General features: G+C 53.9%; 2 non-coding genes across 2 annotated transcripts; both read right to left on the reverse strand.

Moving 5' to 3' along the window:
- Positions 1-244: 244 nt before the first annotated feature.
- On the reverse strand, positions 245-398 carry LOC145746597 (5.8S ribosomal RNA). The gene has a single exon (XR_014281377.1). It is a non-coding gene; the product is annotated as a 5.8S ribosomal RNA (ribosomal RNA).
- Positions 399-644: 246 nt separating this feature from the next.
- On the reverse strand, positions 645-2,454 carry LOC145746975 (small subunit ribosomal RNA). The gene has a single exon (XR_014281731.1). It is a non-coding gene; the product is annotated as a small subunit ribosomal RNA (ribosomal RNA).
- Positions 2,455-2,500: the final 46 nt, after the last annotated feature.

Here is a 2,500-nt window from a genome sequence, read left to right on the forward strand (position 1 = left end):
CCTACTCGCCCTGCGCGAATCGCGACCGACGCGTCGAGGCCCCCAGCTCGAGGTCGACAGCGCCGTCGTTGCGACTCGGGCGGCAAGCGGACGCGGCGCGGCTCGCCGGCCGCCACGCATCGCTGACGCGAGCCCGAATACCAAAACTTTCCACCTTCAACCGAGCGGCGATTGCCCGTCGCCGGGCATACGCACGCGAGCCGAGCCGTCGCGGAGCCGATCCCGCCGGCCGTTGTCGTTTCTGCGACCCTGAGACGGACGCGGTCCCGGGATGAACCCGAGGCCGCAATACGCGTTCAGATCGTCAATGCTCAATGTGTTCTGCAATTCACATTAAATCACGCAGCTTGCTGCGTCCTTCATCGACTCGCGAGCCGAGTGGTCCACCGCCAAGAGCCATCGTTTGTTTGTTTGCTTTTCGCTCTTCGATTCCTAACCTCGATTCGCCATCCGGCTGAAAAAATCGCGTGACGCCGAGCGGGTCGCGGTCGCAACAAATAGTGCGACAAGCCCGCGCACCGCATGAAGCCTTCGGGCACTCGACGCCGACAAAACAAGTTCCTGATCGCGGGGCGGCGGACGCGCCGAGGCCACGTCGCCGTCCCGGTGTTTGCTCTTTCGCTCTTCGATTTTTTTTCTCGCGCTAATGATCCTTCCGCAGGTTCACCTACGGAAACCTTGTTACGACTTTTACTTCCTCTAAGTAATCAAGTTAGATCGTCTTTTCGGGCCAAGACCCAACCGTCGCCAGTCGAGCCCGGGCCCAATCGGAGGACCTCACTAAACCATTCAATCGGTAGTAGCGACGGGCGGTGTGTACAAAGGGCAGGGACGTAATCAACGCGAGCTAATGACTCGCGCTTACTGGGAATTCCTCGTTCAAGCGAAATAATTTCAATTCTCTATCCCTAGCACGACCGGGGTTCATCGGGTTACCCAGACCTTTCGGCCAAGGCGAACACACGTTGATCCGGTCAGTGTAGCGCGCGTGCGGCCCCGAACATCTAAGGGCATCACAGACCTGTTATTGCTCAATCTCGTGTGGCTAAACGCCACTAGTCCCTCTAAGAAGTTAAACGCCGGCCGGGAAGGCCGCGTAACTATTTAGCAAGCCAGAGTCTCGTTCGTTATCGGAATTAACCAGACAAATCGCTCCACCAACTAAGAACGGCCATGCACCACCACCCACAGAATCATGAAAGAGCTCTCAATCTGTCAATCCTCGCTGTGTCCGGGCCGGGTGAGATTTCCCGTGTTGAGTCAAATTAAGCCGCAGGCTCCACTCCTGGTGGTGCCCTTCCGTCAATTCCTTTAAGTTTCAGCTTTGCAACCATACTTCCCCCGGAACCCAAAGACTTTGGTTTCCCGCAAGCTGCCGGAGAGGTCGTCAAAATAACGCCCCCCGATCGCTAGTTGGCATCGTTTATAGTCAGAACTAGGACGGTATCTGATCGTCTTCGAACCTCTGACTTTCGCTCTTGATTAAAGAAAACATTCTTGGCAAATGCTTTCGCAGTCGTTCGTCTTGCGCCGATCCAAGAATTTCACCTCTAACGGCACAGTACGAATGCCCCCGTCCGTCCCTCTTAATCATTACCTCGCGCTCCGAAAACCAACAAAAAAGAACCGAGGTCCTATTTCATTATTCCATGCAACACTATCCAGGCGAAGCGCCTGCTTTGAACACTCTAATTTTTTCAAGGTAAACGTCCCGGCCGCCGCCGACACTCAGTCAAGAGCACCGACGGAAAACCGGAGGTAAAGCCAGAACGAACAGTGCACGCCTTGCGACGGACCGAACGCCTGCGCCCAAAATCCAACTACGAGCTTTTTAACCGCAACAACTTAAATATACACTTTTGGAGCTGGAATTACCGCGGCTGCTGGCACCAGACTTGCCCTCCAATGGATACTCGTTAAAATTTTTACAGTGTACTCATTCCAATTACAGGGCCTCGTTAGAGTCCTGTATCGTTATTTTTCGTCACTACCTCCCCGCGTCGGGAATGGGTAATTTGCGCGCCTGCTGCCTTCCTTGGATGTGGTAGCCGTTTCTCAGGCTCCCTCTCCGGAATCGAACCCTGATTCCCCGTTACCCGTAAGAACCTCGGTAGGCAGATACCGTACCGACGAAAGTTGATAGGGCAGACACTTGAATGATCCGTCGCCGGTGCAAGACCGTGCGATCAGCAAAGTTATCCCGAGTCGCCAACAAGACGAGCCGAAGCCCGGCAGGTTTTTGATATGATAAAGGCGCGCCTCCCGCAAGGTCGGCGCTTTTTGCATGTATTAGCTCTAGAATTACCACAGTTATCCAAGTAAAATTTACGATCAAATGAATCACGACTGATTTAATGAGCCATTCGCAGTTTTACCGTACGCAAGTTCGTACTGAGACATGCATGGCTTAATCTTTGAGACAAGCATATGACTACTGGCAGGATCAACCAGGTAACTATCGGCCGACAAAATACGCGAACGGAGTCTTTCGCTTTCCCCG

This window comes from Corella eumyota, chromosome 3 (assembly GCF_963082875.1).
Source record: "Corella eumyota chromosome 3, kaCorEumy4.1, whole genome shotgun sequence".
NCBI classification, from domain to species: Eukaryota; Metazoa; Chordata; class Ascidiacea; order Phlebobranchia; family Corellidae; genus Corella; species Corella eumyota.